The following is a 23,344-nucleotide window of genomic DNA, read 5'->3' on the forward strand; positions in this document are numbered from 1 at the left end:
TACCTTTTCAGCCTTCCTTCCTCTAGGTTTCTGGAGTCCATCATCTAACCGGCACAGAAAGCAGAATGGCTGCGAACTGTCAAAAGTGACAGCTTGCAGCTTTCTGTGCAGGAGAGATTTCTAACTGAGTCTGTGGAGTAGAACTCAGGTTAGAAGTAAGACTGTCAGTGTTTGACAGCTTCAAACAGCTGTGAAACACTGATATTTCATCTGTTAAAACGTCTTGACAGATGAAATTTCAGTCTGTGACATCACCTGTTGCCAGGTGGCCCTTAATTGGCCTGCTGAGCCCGCTCAACAAGGTCAATCAAGTGAAAATCGCGTGGATTGGCTGCATCTCGATGGAGGCGGGAATACAACCCCGAAAGTTGTAGTCCTGCCTCTTTCCCGACTTCTGAATGAAAATCACCCCCATAGGCTGTAAACAGAGAATAGGCTTCTGAGATAAAGATCAGTTGATAACAAAGTTGTAAACAAGCTTTGAAATGGGAATTAGTTAAATATACTAAAACAATGAAAGATTGAAGCAAACCATTGGTGCTTCCGAAAGGTCTAGAGTTTGGAGGTAACACAATGAGAAGACCCAGTTTAAAGTGTTAAGAAATAACACGTTGAACAGAACCACAAACTTTAAAAGAACCATGTGCCTTTGAAACACGACATCAACTAAAAGAAACACCTGTTGGTCAAATAGTTTTTATGTTAAACTTGGATGACAGGAAACACGATTAAATATGCAACCAATTGAGATAGCTAGAAATGCATGAAACATTCAGTTGAAGTATCTTTAATTTATATACATAGTAAATATGATACCAACAAGGGCACTTTGAAGATATAACTTCAATAGAGACACCAAGCAATTACATTGTGTTTGTATTAAACTTGGAGCAGCACGGAGTCACAAAAGTCTGCTAAAAACCAGTAAAGCCAATATTAAGAATTAAATGAAGAATCTTCGATAAAAATGGCATCAAACAGAAACCATTGCTGTCATTGTTTTTATGATGGTTTTTGGAACACCTAAAGGTAGAGAAATAATTATGCATGCAATAGTTGAATTGATAGTAAGATAGAAAGCATTCAAACAGAGGTCTCAATAAAGACAATTAGCTAACATCAGCAGAGAACTTCAAAGAAGAAACCACTGCCAAAAGAGTATAAAAATAGACCTTTTCAACAGAAAGGCAGAACTCGCTGAACGGGCAAAGCATTTCTCAACTCTTCAAAGGCATCTCTGTAAGTCTTTAACTTTGAGTTTCGGGTGATCAAAAAGGTACTATCATTTGATTTTGGTGGATGTTCTGGATTTAGAAATAAGTAAGAAAAGTAGAAATGTAACAAAGTTAAGATTTGAGAATAAGGATCTCTGAGAATAAGAAACGAGAGCTAATTACTTTGAACTGCAATGTTGTGATGGATACACCAGCTGTTAACTACATGTCGGTTCTTTAATAAATTTATATACTTTTAGAATTGTCTCACAGAGTAATTTCTGTATCAACCTCGCAAACTCAAATCTCTGTATATTCTCTGGTGAAGAGTTGCAGAGTTCTAGGGGGTATTCCGGACCTTCTTAATATCCGGAAGGTTACAATCTAGTTAAACTTATTAAAAATGCTATCCGGAGGACGGTAATATATTCAGGTCGTTCCTTTCCTTTAGGGAGAGATAGCCTGAACCTTTAGACCCATTTAAGTATCTTGTGGAGTTCGGCTGTCTCTAACTTTGGTTGAGGGTGAACATCTGGGGAGTACGCCTGATTTGGGGTAGTCTGAAAGGGCTAGGACTTGTAATTATCCCTTCAATGTTAGCTTTTGTTACAAAGGGATTAGAGTATAAGAGTAAAGAAGTCTTAGTACAATTATACAGGGCATTGGTGAGGCCACATCTGGAGTACTGTGTACAGTTCTGGTCTCCTTACCTAAGGAAAGACATACTTTCCTTAGAGGGAGTGCAACAAAGGTTCACTAGGCTGGTTCCTGGGATGAGGGGATTGCCCTATGAGGAGAGATTGAGTAGACTAGGCATATATTCCCTAGAGTTTAGAAGAATGAGAAGTGATCTCATTGAAACATATAAAATTCTTAGGGGACTTGACAGGGTTAATGCTGAGAAAATGTTTCCCCTGGCTGGGGAATCTAGAACCCCAAGGCCACAGTCGCAGAATAAGCAGTCGGCCAATTAGGACTGAGATGAGGAGAAATCTCTTCACTCAAAGGGTTGTGAATCTTTGGAATTCTCTACCCCAGAGGGCTGTGGATGCTCAGTCGTTGAGTATTTTCAAGGGAGATGGTCGATACATTTTTGGGAATTAAGGGAAATGGGGATTGTGCGGGAAGGTGGAGTTGAGGCAGAAGATCAGCCATGATCTTGTTGCATGACGGAGCAGGTTCGGAGGGCCAATTGGCCTACTTCTGCTCCTATTTCTCATGTTCTTATAAGGTGTGGGACTGTTGGTGAATGAAAAATTGGGGTTGTGGTTACTGGCATCTCACTCAAATTAGTTCTTCACGTACAGCCTGGGCAGAAAGGAGCTATCTAGGTTTCCGCCTTCCTTCCTCTTCCTGCTCTTCCTCCTCCTGTTCTTCCCCCAACTTCTAGCAGCTTGTCCTGCTCTGCGTGGTGTCTGTTCATTCCCCCAGTCATGCTCTATTCCAAGGGGAAGGCTTACTAGCGCACCCATGTCTGGCAGCACCTAGTTTGTGCAGAAGCCTTGAAGTCAGGAAAAAGTCCTTCAGAATCTGCCACACCACTCCCTGTAGACTTTTGCAACTTGAAAGAACTATGGAAATCAGCAAATACTTGTCGAATAGTAGCAACAGCCAGAAGAAATCAAACAGCAACTAACCTGTAAATAGATTCCTTTAAATAGCACTGGTAGGGGTTCGTTCATGCTGCTTAACGTAGGTTCAGCCATGCGAGGTTAAGAGATGGTGTCGGCTGGAGCATTGAGCTGGCGTCAAATCATGATCCTCTTGCTCTTCATAGTTCTGGCGGCTGGTCAACATTCCTCCCTAAAAAAATACAACCAAAGAGAGACCAACTGGTCATTCGTCTCGTTACTGTTTGTGGGATCTTGCTGTTTACCAATTGGCTGCCATGTAAGCTTGCATAACAAGTGTCACTGCATTGTATGTGAAGCACTTTGAGACATTTCAGCTCTCTGCGAAACCCACTCTCTGCATAATATAATGTGCTGCATAAATACAAATATTTCTTTTGAAAATGCAATTAAAAATTACATAGCCCATTGATTGTTATTAATCAACATTTAGTTGCTCATTGGCATTAATATAAAAATTTCCCAGATGAGAATTATATGATCATATACCGTCATATCAAGTTACAGATTGGATGCTGAACTCTTAAATATATATTATGCATACAGCTTGCTCCAAGGTAAGCAATAAAAATTCTGTCTTGTGCACTTGTTAGGGTATATATTTAATGTGTGTTGATTACTGAAAATAATAGCGGTAATTCTGCACTAATGCATTTCACCAACTTATAAAAGAAAATAGTTTGTAAATTCCAGTGAGTAATGTTATTGTACGAACACCTAATGCACTGCTATCAAATTCTTCTCCCTGCTATTTTAATAGAGGCATTACCCCAAATAAAACAAACAGGCTGACAGTTCTGTCAAAATAGTGGAGTTCCAGTCCTTACAGGACCTCCGGCAAAATATCATCAGTGGTATGTCTGGTCAGAGTAGATGTACCAGCCAGCCAAAGGGTGGTAGTGGGTCTGTCTAGCTGTACAGGATGGAATAATGGCCTAGACCACAGAGATAAAATAGCATTCAAAAAAAATTACAATGGGCCCGCTAAGGGCACTTTTAACTTCTTTCCAGGATGGGAGAGGGGGAATCCGGGTGCATACCAAAACTAGCAAGCTGTGCTGGACTTTTCAGCCTCTCTTCCAAGGTGGGCTCCCTAAATGCAGCCCTAATGGTGTGGAAATGCCATTGGCATTGGTGTATTTGTCATTCACACCAGGATGCAGTCACTCCATGGACTTGTGGCCCCAATATACTGGCCATATTATATAGGACATATAAATTGGCCAGAAAAAGCAGTAAACCTGAGGATTGGGAGCAGTTTAGGATTCAACAAAGGAGGACAAAGGGATTAATTAAGAAAGGGAAAATAGAATATGAGAGTAAGCTTTCAGGGAACATAAAAAATGACTGTAAAAGCTTTTATAGATATGTGAAGAGAAAAAGATTGGTGAAGTCAAGCATAGGTCCCTTGCAGTCAGAATCAGGGGAATTTATAATGGGGAACAAAGAAATGGCTGACCAATTAAATACATATTTTGGTTCTGTCTTCACAAAGGAGGACACAAATAACCTCCCAGAGATGTCGGGGAACATAGGGTCTGATGAAAGGGAGGAACTGAAAGAAATCAGTATTTGTAGGGAAATGGTGTTAGGGAAATTGATGGGATTGAAGGCCGATAAATCCCCAGGGCCTGATAATCTACATCCTAGGGTACTTAAGGAAGTGGCCCTAGAAATAGTTGATGCTTTGCTGATCATCTTCCAGCATTCGATGGAATCTGGAACAGTACCCATGGATTGGAGGGTAGTTAATGTTACCCCACTATTCAAAAAAGGTGGTAGAGAGAAAACGGGGAATTACAGACCGGTAAGCCTGATATCGGTAGTGGGGAAAATGCTAGAGTCCATTATAAAAGATGTAATAGCAGAGCACTTGGAAAACAGCGACAGGATCGGACAAAGTCAACATGGATTTACAAAAGGTAAATCGTGCTTGACTAATCTACTGGAATTTTTTGAGGATGTAACTGGTAAAATAGATAAGGGAGAACCAGTGGATGTGGTGTATTTGGACTTTCAGAAGGCTTTCGATAAGGTCCCGCATAAGAGATTAGCGTGTAAAGTTAAGGCACATGGGATTGGGGGCAAGGTATTGACTTGGATAGAGAACTGGTTGGCAGACAGAAAGCAAAGAGTTGGAATAAACGGGTCTTTTTCCGAGTGGCAAGCAGTGACTAGTGGGGTACCGCAGGGATTGGTCCTTGGGCCCCAGCTATTCACAATATATATTAATGACCTAGACAAGGGAACTAGATGTAATATCTCCAAATTTGCAGACGACACAAAGCTGTGTGGGCGTGTGTGCTGTGAGGAGGATGCCGAGAAACTCTAGGATGATTTGGACAGGTTGGGTGATTGGGCAAAAGCATGGCAGATGCAATATAATGTGGATAAATGCGAGGTTATCCACTTTGGTGGCAAAAACAGGAAGGCAGATTATTACCTGAATGGCAATAGATTGGGAGAAGGGGAAGTGCAACGAGACCTGGGCATCCTTATGCACCAGTCGCTGAAGGTAAGCATGCAGGTGCAGCAGGCGGTTAAGAAGGCAAATGGTATGTTGGCCTTCGTAGCGAGAGGGTTTGAGTACAGGAACAAGGATGTCTTGCTGCAGTTGTACAGGGCCTTGGTGAGACCACATCTTGAGTATTGTATGCAGTTTTGGTCGCCTTATCTGAGGAAGGATGTTCTTGCCATGGAAGGAGTTCAGCGAAGATTTACCAGGCTGATACCTGGGATGGCAGGAATGACGTATGAGGAGAGATTGGGTCGATTGGGCTTATATTCGCTGGAGTTTAGTAGAATGAGAGGGGATCTCATTGAAACTTATAAAATTCTGACAGGACTGGACAGACTAGATGCAGGAAGGATGTTCCTGATGGTCGGGGTCACAGTCTAAGGATAAGGGGTAAGCCATTTAGGACAGAAATGAGGAGGAATTTCTTCAACCAGAGAGTGGTGAACCTGTGGAATTCTCTACCACAGAAGGCAGTAGAGGCCAATACATTAAATATATTCAAGAAGGAGTTGGATATATTTCTTAAGGCTAAAGGGATCAAGGGGTATGGGGAGAAAGCAGGGACTGGGTACTGAATTTGGATGATCAGCCATGATTGCATTGAATGGCGGAGCAGGCTCAAAGGGCCGAATGGCCTACTCCTGCTCCTATCTTCTATGTTTCTATGTTTCTATTTATGTAAGAAGTGATAAAGGGCTGTCTGCTATCTAAGTAGTTAAAGGTACTCACTAATGTAATACTAGGCCATGCGGATTGGAAGCTACCAGGTTGGATTTCTGATCTCAGACAGAGCAGCAGTTGTGCATCACAATTCGTATCTCTGGGCTGAAGGGAACATAAGAACGTAAGAATTAACAGCAGCAGTAGGCCATACGGCCCCTCGAGGCTGCTCTGCCATTCAATAAGATCATGGTTCTACTTCAACTCCACTTTCCTTCCCAATTCCCATATCCCTTGATTCCCTTCGAGTCCAAAAATCTATCTATCTCAGCCTTGAATATACTCAACGACTCAGCATCCACAACCCTTTGGGGTAGATAATTCCAAAGATTCACAACCCTCTGAGTGAAGAAATCCCTCCTCATCTCAGTCTTACATTGCCAACCCCTTATCCTGAGACTATTCTAGTTCTAGACTCTCCAGCCGGGGGAAACAACCTCCCAGCATCTACCCTGTCTAATCCCCTCAGAATCTTATATGTTTCAATGAGATCACCTCTCATTCTTCTAAACACCAGAGACTATAGGCCCAATCTACTCAATCTCTCCTCATAGGACAACCCTCTCATCCCAGGAATCAATCTAGTGAACCTTTGTTGCACCACCTTTAAGGCAAGTATATCCTTCCTCAGATAAGGAGACCAAAACTGTGCACAGTACTCCAGGTGTGGTCTCACCAAAGTCCTGTACAATTGTAGCAAGACTTCCTCACTCTTGTACTCCAACCCCCTTGTAATGAAAGCCAACATGCCATTTGCCTTCCTAATTGCTTGCTGTACCTGCATGCTAACTCTGTGTTTCCTGTACGAGGACACCTAAATCTCTCTGAACACTAACATCTAATAGTTTCTCACCATTTAAAAAATATTCTGGACTGGATTTTGCAGGGGGGGTCAGCAGGCACGATCGGTGGTGGGTTGGGTGGGAAAGTGTTTTTCTCCCCCCAGCGGGTCGGGACCCTGCTGTGAACCCGCCGTGACACCGTTTCCCCGATGCCGGATCTGTCAGCGCTGAGCAGACCCGACACGCAGCAGCAGGTTCACAGCGGGGGAACCAATTCAGGTAATTAGTGGCTTGTTTCGAGCCACTTAAGAATGAATTTCAGCTCACCTTCTGCATTTAACAGCTCGCCCACCGGGTCCACGCTGGTCGTGGACCACATCTGTCTAGTTGAGGTGGGAGTTCAGTGGCCATTGAATCAGCTGTTGAGTTGACAGCTTCAAATGTACAGTAAAAGCTCCCACCTTACAGAGATATCTTCCCTCAGCCACAAGCTCTTCCTCACTGCATTTCCACAACAGATTCACCATGCTGCAAGTCTTTACACAAGTCTCCATCCAGTCTGACCTCATTACATCTCTCACCGTTGACAGATCGCTTCTGTCATCTCTATTTCACCTACCATCTATTCCATCAGCATGGGTGCCCTTTATACTCTCTCTCCTTGGTCCTCAGAATCCCACCACGATCAGCCCCAACACCAACCTTCTCCGTAATCACCTGTTGCTGCACAGGACACAGGGCATCAGCACCCGACCACAGTGCTGCCCGGAGGCCAGGGATGGCTTCACCATGGCCAGATTTATTTCACTTGATGTTGTACACCCTGGCTGCCACATGATGCGCCAGGTTGGCACCACCCCACACCAACACCATAAAGCATCCCTACAATGCCCAAGCCATTCCTTTCACACTCATCACCGTTGCGGGGGGTACCGTTATGTCTCACCATTCACTGCAACCCACTAAGCCACTTCCAAAGGTGCACACAAATCTGTACAAGAAGACAAAGTGTTGAAAATAAATGTTTCAATGTTTGACACCACATTAACAGGAACTTTACATGAACATTACATAAAACACCCAAGTGCCTACCCTTGTGTGTTGTTAGTTGGTATGATTGCTCTAGGATAAGGGTGAGTGTGAGGGGTGGCTAGTGAGATGGGGATGTGATAATATAGATAGAGAGGGATGGGTGGAGGTCCAAGATAAGTTGGTGTGAGAAGTATGTGCAGGAGTAGGGGGTAGGGAAGGCAGAGTGATGGGGATGTAATGAGAGGCACAGCAGGTTGAAGTTGAGTGTTGCTTTGTACTAACGTTTTGTGATCTACTGAGATCATTGAAATGTTTGCGACACTGCACCCAGGTTCTCCTGACCACATCCCTGCTTGTGCCTTCCTCTACAATGTGCAACCAGGCTGTGTTGATCTCCTGGGGAGGTCTCTTCCACCCATGGGAAGGGAAGAGGACCTCCCTATATGCTGTGACTCACTCCATAAGTATATGGAGGAAGTCATGGGAGAACCTGGGTGCAGCCGTGCACTTCTGTGCAGTGATTGTCAGTGTTTGCAGCACCTCAATGCTGTAGAATACTGACAGCACAAATGTCAAATTAAAGTTGGACATGGTCCCTTTAAGGAAACCGACTGATGAGACGTCATCAAATGATGTAATTAGACCTGCTTTTTCTAATTGGCCGGGAAATGCGCTGGGCAGGCTTAACAAGCCTAATCAAGGGACATTTATTTCAGAGGCTGGGATGGAGAAAGCAGTGGGGTCGGGAGCCGAAACCGATGTCGCCCGCCATGGACCTGCCGAAGTCAGCAAAATCGCAGCCTCTGTTTTTCTATTTTTCCTACCAAAGTGAATAACCTCACATTACCCCCCAGTATACTCCATCTGCCACCTTATTGTCCACTCACTTACCTGTCTATATGCTGTTGCAGGCTCTTTGTGTCCTCTTCACAGCTTACTGTCCCACCTAGCTTTGTATTATCAGCAAACCTTAATACATTACACTCGGTCCCTTCATCTAAGTCATTAATATAAATTATAAATAGCTAAGGCCGAAGCACTGATCCTTGCAGCGCACCACTAGTTACAGCCTGCCAACCTGAAAATGACCCATTTATCCCTACTCTCTGTTTTCTGTCCACTAACCAATCCTCTACCCATACTAATATATTACCCCCAACCGCATGAGCCCTTATCTTGTGTAACAACCTTTTATGTGGCACCTTATTAAATGCTTTTTGGAAATCCAGATATACTTCATCCACTGGTTCCCCTTTATCTACCCTGCTAATTATATCCTCAAAAAACTCTGATAAATTTGTTAAATACGAATTCCCTTTCATAAAACCATGCTGACTCTGCCTAATCATATTATGATTTTCTAAATGCCCTGTTACCACTTCCTTAATAATGGATTCCCGCATTTTCCCGACAACTGATGTCAGGCTAACTGACCTATAGTTCTCTGTTTTCTCTCTCCCTCCTTTCTTGAATAGCAGGCCTACATTTGCTACCTTCCAATCCGCAGGGACGTTCTAGAATCTAGGAGGAGAAAAAAGTGACCTCTCTGGAGCGTGAACTTTTGTCGATGTGGGTAAGGACAGATCAAGCTCAGTTGAGAAGTAGTGAAGTTAGCAGTGGAAGAAGCACACGGTTGCAGTTAGCAGTGTAATGTAAAAGCACCTGTCAATTGTAAACTACATGTACTTCCGGCAGCTTCTATTGAGTGGTACAGTCTGCTGTTACTCCTTGTCTAGACTCATATGAAGAATAGTCACTTGGATGAGATACCAGAAGGCTGCCGGCACCTGTGAGAAACTAAACTCCAGCGAGGGGCAACTCTTTCAGGAAAGGAGTAGAAAAAAGTGTGTGTGTGTGTGTGTGTGTGTGTGTGTGTGTGTGTGTGTGTGGTGGGGGGGAATTGGTAAAAATGGGTGTGGGGAGGCCGGGGGCGGGGGTGGGGGGGGCGGTGCGGGTGGTCTCTGATGGAAATAAGCTTACCAGCATGAGCTTGATCCTATATTTACTGATGACATTGCTTCTAATGGTAAACAGTAAGGGCTGGATTTTCTGAATGGGAAGCTTTTGGAGGCGGGACTGCTGCTTGCTGGGTCTCAGTCCCGCCTCCCTCAGCTTCTGGCCAACCAGCGGGAGTTTCCTCTGATTGACCTTGTTAAGCCCGTGAAGCTGTCAAACACTGATATTCTGTGTAGTTTGATGAGTCCTTGTGTTCAGGACTCATCAAACCTTTCAACTTTGCAGAAATCAGCTGGCTGTTGGATTGGAGGATGCAACAGCCAGTCTGTGATCTCTACAATGTTGGGGACTCCGGCTCCACAGTGGCTGAAGGCTGTAGGTAGAAACAAAGGTAAGTTAACATTTTCTAACACTTTACACTCACCTCACATACTTACCACTCCACACTTGCACCCATCACTCCCCTCTACATCGCACTTCCAGACCCCTCCGACCCCCGCAGACCTCCTACACCCCGGCGGGGTTCCCCCAGGTCGGGAAGTCTGCACTTCAGCACGAAAAATGGGGATAATCCTATTTTCTGTCCGTTAACTACCTGTTAACAGGCAGTTAATAGGCTTTAAACCCTTCCCGCCTCCAAGGAGACGGGACCCGGGGCTGGGCAGCTTCCCGCCTCCTGGCAAAAGGGCACGGAGGTGGGTTGGAGGCGGGTTTGCCACCCGCCCCCAAATTCTGCAACTTTCCCCACAGTCCCGCCTCCTCCACACCCGCCTCCTCGAGGCTGAGAAAATCCAGCCCTAAGTGCTTTTATCCAGCAGCTTACTACAAAACCAGATTCAATAAAACAGTGAAACCAACAGGCAATTTTATGCATATATAGGGCACTTTAATACTCACAGGTTTATTTTTGCTCCTATTTGGGAGAGTGACCTACTTATGCTGCTTTCTCCTAAATTAATAGTGAAATTAACAGTGAGAGAACCACATGTCTGCAGTTAGCTGCACTCCTGTAATGTAAAAACGCTTGTAAACCTTAATCTGGATGCATTCCTGTCGGCTTGTCTTGTGAGTGGAACCCTGGGGAGAAGTGACCTCAGGGAACATTGTTTTGTTCTGATTCATTTCAATTTTATGTTTATCAAATTAAAAACAACTGCTAAAAATGCCCTTCAATACATTAGTTTCAATTAGGATGAGTGTGCTTTCATGCCTGAATTTTTATTTATCTGCTCCACAAAGTCACTTTATTCTCCCCCTCCCTTCATGAAGCTATTGACTCCAGCTGGATTGTAGCCATTCCTCACCTAAATGGCCATTCTTAATGCGTGAACAAAGAGCTTGGCAGCAACTACCCACGACTTCCATAAATTCAAATTCAATAAATGTGGAAATTTGTGGGCTAGCACTGGAAAGGACATCACAAAGCGCTTTACAGCCAATGAAGTAGAATCATAGGGCTGAATTTTGCCAGCACTCAGAGTGTGGGTTTGGAGACGGGTCCACTGTCAAAATAGCAAAGTTTGAAAGGTAGGAAACCCGCTGTCAACCCGCCTGTATGTGAGTCTCCCTGGTGTCGGGTCTGACTGCGCAGAACTGACCCAACACCAAGCGGTGGGGGAGACAGTTTAGATCATTAAATGACCTGTTAAAAGACAATTTAATGCTATTTTGTGCCTACCTTGTCATTTTATGTGCTCCCCCATGTGTTACCCGCTGCTCGGGGAACACGCCAGCTCACCTTGTTGTGAGTGAAGTCTGCTTTGATTTATCGGATAACCTGAAAGCTGCAGAAGTGGTATAAAGGATACCATTTTGCAGCTGTTCAGTTTCAGAGCTCAGAAACTGTTGGTTACTGCATTTGTAAGGGAAAAATTGAGTCGTGCCCCCTTTGGGGCGCTAACTTCGCCGGGGCGATACTTTTAGCACCCCAAAAAAATTAGCACCCCCCCGTGGCTGAAATTCATCGGTAGTGCCCCAAGAGGGAAGCGGGATGCTACTGGAAGTGCCCCGCCTCCCTCTTGGGGTGCTGCGAGTGAATATCGTGGCACTACGTGTCACGGTATTGCAGGCCTTTCTCCCCTTCTTTAAGTGGAGGGGCCTTGCGCAGCACTACCCAGGGCCCAGCTGGGCCACCAGGGATCGGAGTGCCAGCAAATGAGCCTGGCAGTCAAGAGAAGTGCCGGGCTCACAGAGCGAAGCCGGCACTCCGCGGGGGGGCTTCAGAGGAGGCCGGGGATAGCAGAGGGGGCAGGTGCTGGCAGGCAACCAGCAACAAAAATGGGCGCCCGGCACCTTCCCTTTAATTAGCGCTGACCCGGCCGCAGGTAGGCTCCCCCCGACCCCATCGGACATAGTGTCTGGCGGTAAGCCAGGGGGCGCTACCGAAGATCACGGCCGGGTCGTGAGCGGGGTGCTGCACATAGCAATGACGTCATCGCTGGTTGCACAGCGCTGCGGGTGCTAACGGTTACCACTGCTGCTAACCTCCCGTTGAATTTCACGGGAGGCATTGGCGGCGGCGCGCCCAGGCGCTAGTTGCTTTGCGCCCCGTTAGTGTCTGCTTAGGGTGCTAACGGGAGCCACAAAGCAACCGAATTTTTAGGCCATAGAGCTTTCTGTAGCTTGTGAGAGTGAAAAATTGGGTTGCTTTGCGCCTCCCGTTAGTGCCACCTCGCGGAGCTGCGCCACCGACGATGACGTTATTGCCGTGTGCAGCGCCCCACTTGAGCCCTGGCCGCGATCTTCGGGAGCGCCCCCTGACTTACCGCCAGATGGAGTCAGGGGGGCTTACCTACAGCCGGGGAGGTGTTATTTAAAGGCGAGGTGCGGGGCGGCCATTTTTGTTGCTGGCCACTTGCCAGCACCTGCCTCCGCTGCCGTCCCCTGCCTCTTGAACCGCCCCCCCCGCACTTCCCTGGGTTGGAGGGGAGGAAGGCCTGCAATACACATGGTGCTGCAGCACGTAGCACCGCAATATTGACTCGCAGCGCCCCAAGAGGAATGTGGGGTGCTTCCAGTCGAGCCCCGCTTCCCTCTTTGGGCGCTACCACTCAATTTCCGGCGCGGGGGTGCTAATTTTTCTGGGGTGCTAAAAGTAGCACCCTGGTGAAGTTAGCGCCCCTTACCCCAAGTGTTTAGAGGCAATTCTCTATCCAGTGGCACCTCCTTGGAACAACCTCTCTCACCATTGACAGATCGCTTCTGTCATCTCAACTGCAGCTGCCATCTATTCCAGCAATATCGGTGCCCTTGAAAAAAATCTCACCTTGGTCCTCTGAATCCTTCCATGTTCAGCCCCAACACCAATATCACCAGGCACACCAACATCACCAACAACATCACCAACCTTCTCCGCCATCACCTGATGCTACACAGGACACAGGACATCAGCACCCGACAACATTGCTGCCCGGGAGGCCAGCAATGGCATCACTATGGCCAGATTTACTTCACTTGATGCTGTACACCCATGATGCGCCAGGTTGACACCATCCCACACCAGCACCATAAAGCATCCCTACAATGTCCAAGCCATTCCTTTCACACTCATCACAATAGCGGAGGGGAGAGTTATGTCTCAACATTTACTGGAACTCACTAACACACTTCTCAAAGTGCGCACAGATCTGTCTAATAAGGTGAAGTGTTGAAACTATAGATTTCAATGTTTGACAGCACATTAACAGAAACTTCACATGAACATTGGCTAAACCTCTCAAGTCTTGTGTGTTGTTAGTTGCTATGCTTGCAGTAGGATGAGGATGAGCGTGAGGGGTGGCTAGTGAGATGAGGAAGTGATAATGTAGATAAAGAGGGATGGTGGAGGTGCAAGGTAAGTTGGAGTGAGTAAGGATGTGCAGGAGTAGGGTAGGGAAGGCAGAGTGATAGGGATGTGATGAGAGGCACAGCAGGATGAGGTTGAGTGTGGCTTTGCAGTAATGTTTCCTGATTTACTGAGATCATTGAAAGGTTTGCGCCACTGCAGCCAGGGACTCCTAACGACATCCCTGCTTGTGTCCTCCTGTGCAGTGTGGTACCAGACTGCATTTATCACCTGGGGAGATCTCTTCCGCCCATGGGAAGGGAAAAGAATCTCCCTGCGTGCTGTGACTCCTTTTATAAGCATATGATGACACGTCATCAAATGACATTATCAGACCCGCTTCCTATTAATTGGCCAGGAACCCCGCAGGGCGGGCTTAACAAGGCCAATCTACGGAAAATCATTTTCAGAGAGCGGCTGAAGACGGGAGTAGGATCTGAACCCGCCAACCAGCTCTCCCACTGCCATCCCAGCTCCGCAGGGAAAATCCTGCCCATAGAATCATAGAATGGTTATAGCACAGAAGGAGGCCATTTGGCCTGTCAAGCCCGTGCCAGCTCTCTGCAAGAGCACTTCAGCTAGTCCCACTCCCCTGCCCTTTCCCTGTAGCCCTGCAATTTTTGTTCCTTCAGGAACTTATCCTATTCCCTTTTGAAAGCCTCGATTGAATCTGCTTCCACCACTCTTTCAGGCAGCGCATTCCAGATTACAACCACTCGCTGCGTAAAAAGTTTTTCCTCATGTCGCCTTTGGTTCTTCTGCCAATCACCTTAAATCTGTGTCCTCTGGTTCTCGACCCTTCCACCAATGGGAATTTCTCTCTATCTACTCTGTCTAGACCCCTCATGATTTTGAACACCTCTATCATATCTCCTCTCAACCTTCTCTGCTCTAAGGAGAACAACCACAGCTTCTCCAATCTATCCACATAACTGAAGTCCCTCATTCCTGGAACCATTCTTGTAAATCTTTTCTGTACCCTCTCTAAGGCCTTCACATCCTTCCTAAAGTGCAGTACCCAGAATTGGACATAATACTCCAGCTGAGGCTGAACCAGTGCTTTATAAAGGTTCATCATAACTTCCTTGCTTTTGTACTATATGGGGGAAAAATTTGGTATCGTCCATTTTGGGGTGCTAATATCAGCCGGGTGCAAATTTTATCCTCCGGCGCAAATTATCGCCGGCGACCGCGAAATTTGTCTCCAGCACCCCTGGAGGTGATTGGAGCACTAAATCAAGCGCTACACACCTCTCTTAGGGTGCTAACGTCAGGGAACGGGGCACTACCACAGAGCGCTACTCAAGCTCAGGCGATGTCAATCACCTTGTACTCAGACAGACTGGCGCCTTCCAGTTCTTAAAGGGGAGGGTCAATGATGCTGCACAGCCTCACCCTGATCATTGCTGCTTTTGACCTGGGCCTGCAAGAAGGTGCAAATCTTCACCAAAGATTATCATGGCTACTCAGAGGCCCAGGGAGAGAGCTTGCTGGTTTAGCGACCAGGCATTGGTAGCTGTGGTTTTTCGCTGTGGAACGCCGACGGGCAGTGCTGTTTCCAGACACTGGCAGGAGGCCATTGCCCCGGGAGTTCACAAGAGTGTAGAGGGAGGTTGCCCAGTACGTTTCATCCAGGAGCCTGGTCCAAAGGACTCGCATGCAGTGCCACAAGATGTTCAACGACCTCACTTGGGTGGTCAGGGTGAGTACATGCTTGAAAAACCTCTACATCCCACTATCTCAACCTCACTCTGTGCACAGACGGTGTAAAGTGCCAAATCCCCAACACTCACCCAACAACTATGCCCATCTAATAAAAGTCACATCCATATCTCACACCATGCAGACATTACTTTGGGTCAGTCTTTACGAAGGAAGACACAAAAAACCTCCCTGGGATATCGGGAAAAATAGGGACATTGGCAAAGGAGGAACTGACGCAAATCAATATCTCTAAGGATATGGTGTTAAGGAAGCTAAAGGGATTGAAGGTGGACAAATCCCCAGGGCCTGATAACATGCATCCTAGGGTACTGAAGGAGGTGGCCCTAGAGATAGCGGATGCACTAAGGATGATTTTTCAGAATTCATTAGACTCGGGAACAGTGCCGATGGATTTGAGGGTAGCTAACGTTACCCCACTATTCAAAAAGGGGGGTAGGGAAAAAGCAGGTAATTACAGACCTGTAAGCCTTACATCAGTTGTGGGCAAAATGCTGGAGTCCATCATTAAGGATGAAATAGCGGAGCACTTAGCAAATGGGGACAGGATAGGACAGAGTCAACATGGATTTACAAAGGGTAAATCGTGCTTGACTAATCTATTGGAATTTTTTGAGGGAGTAACTGGTAGAATAGATGGGGGAGAGCCAGTAGATGTGGTGTACCTGGACTTCCAAAAGGCCTTCGATAAGGTCCCACATAAAAGATTAGCATGGAAAATTGAGGCTCATGGGATAAAGGGGAAAGTTTTGGCGTGGATAGGGAACTGGCTGTCAGATAGAAAACAGAGAGTTGGAATAAACGGCTCATTTTCTGAATGGCAGGCAGTAACAAGTGGGGTACCACAGGGATCTGTCCTGGGCCCCCAGCTGTTCACAATTTACATTAATGACCTGGATCAGGGAGTCGGATGCAGCATTTCCAAATTTGCAGACGACACTAAACTAGGAGGTGGGGTGGGCTCAGAGGAAGAGACCAGGAAGCTCCAGAGCGATTTGGACAGACTGGGCGATTGGGCGGATAAATGGCAGATGCACTATAATGTGGACAAGTGCGAAGTTATCCACCTTGGGTGCAGGAACGGGAGGGCAAATTATTATTTAAATGGCAATAGATTGGGAGAGGGGGAAGTACAGAGAGACCTGGGTGTTCTTGTACACCAGTCACTGAAGGCGAGCATGCAGGTGCAACAGGCGGTCAAGAAGGCAAACGGTATGCTGGCCTTCATAGCAAAAGGGTTAGAATACAGGAACAGGGATACCTTGCTGCAGCTGTACAGGGCACTGGTGAGACCACACCTCGAGTACTGTGTACAGTTTTGGTCGCCTCATCTGAGGAAGGATGTTCTTGCCATGGAGGGGGTGCAGCGGCGATTCACCAGGCTGATACCAGGAATGGCGGGAATGACCTATGAGGAGAGACTATGTAGTTTAGGGATGTACACACTGGAGTTTAGAAGATTGAGAGGGGACCTCATAGAAGTGTATAAAATTCTGACAGGTCTAGACAGACTGGATGCAGAAGGAATGTTTCCCTTGGCGGGTGAGAACAGAACTAGAGGACATAATTTAAGGATAAGGGCTAAACCATTTAGGACAGAGATGAGGGGGAATTTCTTCACTCAGAGAGTGGTGAACCTGTGGAACTCATTGCCACAGAGGGCAGTGTACGCCAGCTCATTAAATATATTTAAGAGGGAATTAGATATATTTCTACGGGCAAAAGGGGTTAAGGGTTACGGAGAGAAGGCGGGGACGGGATACTGAATTAAAGGATCAGCCATGATCTCATTAAATGGCGGAGCAGGCACGAAGGGCCGAATGGCCTACTCCTGCTCCTATCTTCTATGTATCTATGTATCTATGTATTAACGGCTATTCAACTATGGTAGGCACACCTGCCAAACACATGGCTGCACACTCACTCACACGCTGTCCTTTTTCTGACAGACTAAGCTTTCACATAACCGGAAGGACCAACAATGCACAGGAGGAGGACAGGCAGAGCTACACCCCCTCACACAGCTGGAGGAGCGAGTGCACAGACTCATTGCCAGTCATGTCGTGGGTGCTGTGGCAGTTGAAAATCGATCCCCTTGGGGACAGCAACAGTATGTTCATCTCTCTCTCCGCTCTCATACCACTTCCCCCTCACAGCACGAGCCCTTCCCACTTACCATCTAACTATACTGCCTCCAGTCCTTGCTCCCTTCCTGCCGCCCTGCCCTCACGTTAAAGCCACTCTTATACCTTCCTGCTTTCAGATAGTGAGCCACCAGCTGACCAGCCTGTCCCTCAGCCTCCCAGTGGCAGTGATGCGGGAGAGGAGGAGGAACATGAAGCCGGTGCCTCACCGCCTGCGTGTCCCGAGGGCGAGACATCCGATACTGGGGCCATGTGTTCACTGGAGAGGAGGTGGGGATTTGGATCTGATGTGGGTGAAGCTCCAGGACCCAGCAGGCTGCAGCAACACCATGGAGAAAGGGAAGCTCGGGGGCCATCTACCCAGAGGGTGAGTGTACACATGTGTTCTGCTGCACAGGACTCGGATGAGGACCTCGATATAGTGGCGATGAATACTCAGGTGATGAGCATGCATATGGAGCTCATGGGCGCAATGGCAACAGCATGGATGCACTGGCTAGGAGCCTGGAGGAGTCCACCTCCAGCACAGCTGTCATCTGTGCGCAAACCCTTGAACTCATTTTTGCCTCGTTGCAGAGGATGGTTGAATTGCAGAGATACCGTGGGGACCCAGAGCCCATGCCGCATGTAATGGGTGAGGTGGCAGCATCTATTGTAGCACAGGCCGAGGCAACACAATGGCTTAGTGCTGGAATCGAGTGATTGGTTGGTGGCATCCAAAGTCAGACTGCTCTCATGCAGTCTCAGATTGATGTCACGCAAGCGCTGACTGCTGCCATCGTAGCTGGGTTGCCCACAGTCCACCGGGGATCTCACGGTGCCGCAGCAGGCCAGCAATCTGTGCTCGAGCAGATTACTCCGGATGCTGAGGCACTACCCTGTGGGAGTGGCAGTGTATCGGTCGAGCAGGAAGGTGCTGTCGTCTCTCAGGATGACAGCATTCCTGCTCCCACCACTACCACTTCCCCATTGCACTTGTAAATCAGCCAGCTCAGACTGCTGCCGCCCATGCAGAGTTGGTGCAGTCTGCAGCCGGGGCCTCCAGGCCCAGAGCTGGTCGACAGCATCCTGCAAGGCCATCTGCAGTCTCTGGATCCGAGATTCAGCAGCCTTCCGCCAGCCTTGCTGCAGCCACTGGGGCCACATTATGGAGGAGCTGTAGGGTAGGAAGGGGGGAAGTGCGAAGGGGAGGGAAATCATTTCGAACGGCAAGTAACTAAAAATTCTCAAACAAATGGGGGGGAATGTTTGTCCCAAAGTTGGATGTGTATGTTAATATATTGTTCACTCTGTTAATGTTTATCTCAATGTGATAAGAACCAGTTTTGTTTGTTAATGAATTGTTGTGTTTGTTATTGGTTGTGCTTAATAAGACACAGTTGATCAGAAAAATATTTTTTTTTATTGAAACTTGACAGCTTTGCTCATGTTACTCATTGGAGCTTTGCCCAGTAATAGAAGCTGCGGGATGGCTGTAATGATGTGCTTGTTCATCCCAAAAGCCATCTTCTCTGTCATTCATCAGAAGCGGTGTCTTATAAGGCATTCACGAATGGACCTTGCAGAGGCAACATTGAGCGCCTCCCTCCCATGTTGTTGCTGCTTATCCTCCTCTTCATCCACCTCTGCCTGCTCCTCCTCCTCCTCTCCCTCTTTCTCCTCCTGAGGTGGTCCACCAATCCCTGGTGGCAATGGCTGGGTCCTCATAATTGTGAGGTTGCGAAGCATGCAGCACCACAACTATGAAAACCAATACTCAATCGGGGGAGTACTGCAGGGCTCCTCTAGAGTGGTCAGGACACCGGTTGCTTCAACACGTCGATTGTCTGTTCAATGAGGTTCCTAGTGGTGCTATGGCTCTCATTGTATGCGAGTTCAGCAGGAGTGTTGGGGTTATGGAGCGGTGTCATCAGCCAGGTGCAGTGGATAACCCTTGTCCCCAAGGAGCCAGCCACGAGGTTGATGCAGTGGTTGGAACAGGCCTGGGACACCAGTCTGGCGCAGGAAGAATGCATCGTGGCAGCTGCCAGGATAGCGGGCATTGATGGCGAGGATGCGCTGTCTGTGGTCGCAAACCAACTGGATGTTGAGAGAGTGGAAGCCTTTGCAGTTGCGGAAAACCTCTGCATTTTCATGAGGTGCCCGCAATACCACGTGCGTGCAGTCAATGGCGCCCTGAACCATGGGGAAGCCCACTATCCTCGCAAAGCCACATGCACATTCACACTGTTTGTCCCGGGTCTTGGGGAAAGAGATGTACTCCCTTCTTCTTTTGTAGAGAGCATTTGTGATGTCCCGGATGCAACAATGGACAGCAAACTGGGAGATGTTCGCAATATACCCTGTTGAAACCTGGAAGAAGCTGCTGGCATAGAAATTGAGTCACCGTCACCTTCATTGCCACCGACAGAGACGTCCAGGTCCTGAGCTGAGGCTGGAGCTCTGGCTGCAGGAGGTGGCAGAGCTCTGTGACCACCTCCTTGCTGATGCGCAGCCTCCTCAGACAGATGAATGTAGGAGAATTGCTCTTGGAATACCCTGGGAGGGTAAGGTCTCCTGTGCAGAGCCCTGTTGGCCCTCCTCCCTCTGGCCCCATTTCCACTCTCGCTCTCCACCTCCGCTGCCTCCGAAGGTGAAGCTGGAGGACGACGCCCTGTGCTAGTACAGCCCCCCATTTAATCTTCTAAATGTGGTACAGCTAGTAATAAAGCTGACAGAAATGGGAACCTGAACAGTCTTGCTGAGGAACAAAACTCCTTGTAGGACAGCGTTAAATGTCTCCAGACGCCTCTCTCCCTCTCAACCTGCGTATGCAGAATATTTTGCCGACAGGAAAAAGCAGGAAGAGCACACCTTTAAATCGTGCTCCCCCAGCTCCCAGCCGACTGCAAAACGTCCCCCTCTACCTGTTGTTCCTAGCGGCAGGCAGTAAGGCAGGGGGCAAGAATCAATTTCCGGTCCGGGGTGCTACCAGGGCGTTGCGCGCTTCGATGACGTCACGATCTCTGGGTGCAGGAAATCGTGGCGGTAGTGTTTAGCGCCACCGCAAACTGCCAGGTCAATTTCGCGGGCGGCACTAAACTCGCCGTGCTTGGGCGGTAAGTCATTAGTGCCCCGTTAGCGCCTCCGGGGGCGCTAATGGGAGGCGCTAACCAACCGAATTTTTCCCCCTTTTCTCTATTTATGAAGCCCAGGATCCCATATGCTTTTTTAACTGCTTTCTCAACCTGCCCTGCCACTTTCAACGATTTGTGCACATATACCCCCAGGTGTCTCTGTTCCTGCACCCACTTTAGAATTGTACCCTTTAGTTTATATTACCGCTCCCTGTTCTTTCTACCAAAATGTATCACTTCGCACTTTTCTGCATTAAATTTCATCTGCCACATGTCCACCCATTCCACCAGCCTGTCTATGTCTTCTTGAAGTCGATCACTATCCTCCTCACTGTTCACCATACTTCCAAGTTTTGTGTAATCTGCAAATTTTGAAAAATTGTGCCCTGTACTCCCAAGTCCAAGTCATTAATATATATCAAGAAAAGCAGTGGTTCTAGTACCGACCCCTGGGGAACACCACTGTATTTCTTCCTCCCGTCCGAAAAACAACTGTTCACCACTACTCTCTGTTTCCTGTCACTTAGCCAATTTCATATCCATGCTGCCACTGTCCTTTTTATTCCATGGGCTTCAACTTTACTGGCAAGCCTATTATGTGGCACTTTATCAAACGCCTTTTGGAAGTCCATGTACACCACATCAACTGCATTGCCCTCATCAACCCTCTCTGTTACCTCATCAAAAAACTCAATCAAGTTAGTTAAACATGATTTGCCTTTGACAAATCCGTGCTAGCTTTCCTTCATTAATCCATACTTGTCCAAGTGACTGTTAATTTTGTCCCTGATTATCGTTTCTAAAAGCTTCTCCACTACCGAGGTTAAACTGACTGGCCTGTAGTTGCTGGGTTTATCCTTGCACCCTTTTTTGAACAAGGGTGTAACATTTGCAATTCTCCAGTCCTCTGACACCATCCCCAAATCTAAGGAGGATTGGAAAATTATGGCCAGTACCTCTGCAATTTCCACCCTTACCTCCCTCAGCATCCTAAGATACATCCTATCCAGTCCTGGTTACTTATCTATTTTAAGTACAGCCAACCTTTCTAGTACCTCCTCTTTATCAATTTTTATCTCATCCAGTATCTCAACTACCTCCTCTTTCATTATGACTTTGGCAGCATCTTCTTCCTTGGTAAAGATAAATGCAAAGTACACATTTAGTACCTCAGCCATGCCCTCTGCCCCATGCGTAGGTCTCCATTTTGGTCCCTAATCACCCGACTCCTCCTCTTACTACACATTTATTATTTATATGCTTATAGAAGACTTTTGGATTTCCTTTTATATTAGCTGCCAGTCTATTCTCATACTCTCTCTTTGCCCATCTTATTTGCTTTTTCACTTCCCCTCTGAACTTTCTATATTCAGCCTGGTTCTCACTTGTATTCTCAACTGGACATCTGTCATAGCCCCCTTTCTCTGCTTCATCTTACTCTCTATTTCTTTCATCATCCAGGAACGTTTGGTTGCCCTACCTTTCCCCCTCGTGAGAATGTACCTTGACTGTACCCGAACCATCTCCTCTTTAAAGGCAGCCCATTGTTCGATTACAGTTTTGCCTGCCAATCTTTGATTCCAATTTACCCAGGCCAGATTCATTCTCAACCCACTGAAATTGACCCTCCTCCAATTAAGTATTTTTATTCTAGATTGCTCCCTGTCCTTTTCCATAGCTAGTCTAAACCTTATGATACTATGATCACTGTTCCCTAAATGTTCCCCTACTGACACTTGCTCCACTTGACCCACCTCATTCCCCAGAACCAGATCCAGCAATGCCTCCTTCCTCATTGGGACAGAAACGTATTGATCAGGAAAGTTCTCCTGAACACACTTCAGAAATTCTTCCCCCTCTCTACCCTTGTGTGCTGAGCCCCCTCCTCTACTCCCTCTTCACCCACGACTGTGTGGCTGTTCATGGTTCCAACACCATCATCAAGTTTGCGGATGATACCACGGTGGTAGGCCAGATCACCAACAACGATGAGTCAGCCTACAGGGAGGAGGTCCAGCATCTCGTGAAGTGGTGCGCCGATAACAACCTGGCCCTTAACATCAAGAAAACCAAGGAAATCATTGTGGACTTCAGGAAGTCTAAAGGCGGAAGTCACACCCCCATCCACATCCATGGGGCTGTGGTGGAAAGGGTGGACAGCTTTAAGTTCCTCGGAGTCCACATCACGGAAGACCTCTCCTGGTCCCTCAATGCCTCCTCTGTGGTGAAGAAGGCCCAGCAGCGCCTATATTTCCTAAGGAGGCTGAAGGGATGTAACCTGTCACCCCTGATCCTCTCTAACTTTTACCGCTGCACAATAGAGAGCATCCTGACGAACTGTATCACAGTATGGTATGGCAGCTGTAGCTCCTATGACCGGAAAGCCCTGCAGCGGGTAGTCAAAACTGCCCAACGCATTACCGGCACCCGGCTACCGACCATAGAGAACATCTACCAGAAACGCTGTTTACGGAGGTCACTGACCATCATCAAAGACCCTACCCACCCCAGCCACAGTCTGTTCGCCCCCCTGCCATCTGGGAGACGCTACAGATGCATTCGCACCCGAACGACCAGATTTAGGAACAGCTTCTTTCCCAGGGCTGTCATCCTACTGAACTCCACAAATAAACTCTAAAGCCTGCACATCTGCCAATGCACTTTATTATGTTTATGTTAATGTATT

The 23,344-nt window shown here is 47.3% G+C and overlaps 1 long non-coding RNA gene across 1 annotated transcript in view; it reads right to left on the reverse strand.

The window, feature by feature from the left end:
* Positions 1–732: 732 nt before the first annotated feature.
* LOC147125193 (uncharacterized) overlaps positions 733–23,344 on the reverse strand; it is a 38,879-nt gene continuing 16,267 nt past the window's right edge. The window contains exons 2-3 of the long non-coding RNA XR_015081459.1: positions 2,852–3,017; positions 733–1,304 (exon numbers count right to left, since the gene is read on the reverse strand). This is a non-coding gene — a long non-coding RNA (uncharacterized LOC147125193). The remainder of the gene's footprint in view (positions 1,305–2,851; positions 3,018–23,344) is intronic.

Source organism: Somniosus microcephalus, chromosome 1 (genome assembly GCF_052327205.1).
Source record: "Somniosus microcephalus isolate GS21.2 chromosome 1, FLI_Smic_1.0, whole genome shotgun sequence".
Lineage (NCBI taxonomy): Eukaryota > Metazoa > Chordata > Chondrichthyes > Squaliformes > Somniosidae > Somniosus > Somniosus microcephalus.